This window comes from Tigriopus californicus, chromosome 3 (genome assembly GCF_007210705.1).
Source record: "Tigriopus californicus strain San Diego chromosome 3, Tcal_SD_v2.1, whole genome shotgun sequence".
In the NCBI taxonomy this organism is placed as follows: domain Eukaryota; kingdom Metazoa; phylum Arthropoda; class Copepoda; order Harpacticoida; family Harpacticidae; genus Tigriopus; species Tigriopus californicus.
The window spans coordinates 1,220,355-1,220,588 of NC_081442.1; the positions used below are offsets into that span (position 1 = coordinate 1,220,355).

Here is a 234-nt window from a genome sequence, read left to right on the forward strand (position 1 = left end):
AAATATCCATTTTAAGATATGGAATTCTTTTATGGCCAAGAGGGACGACGTACTTGATTGAAATCGCATGAAGAGGCGAATTCTCAAAGTATTGGCTGTCTCCATTCACATCAAAGGCGTTGAAGATCCGTTGAGGATTGGCTTGGCCATTTGATCCATCAGACGAGTTGTCTGAAGCAAATGAAGTGAGAAATCAGAATAAGTTTTGCTCATCCTTTGGAGACACCCGTCCAG

General features: G+C 41.9%; 1 protein-coding gene across 1 annotated transcript in view; it reads left to right on the plus strand.

Annotated features, from left to right (window-relative positions):
- LOC131877866 (uncharacterized) overlaps window positions 1-234 on the plus strand; it is a 44,077-nt gene that overhangs the window by 24,263 nt on the left and 19,580 nt on the right. The window lies entirely within an intron of this gene.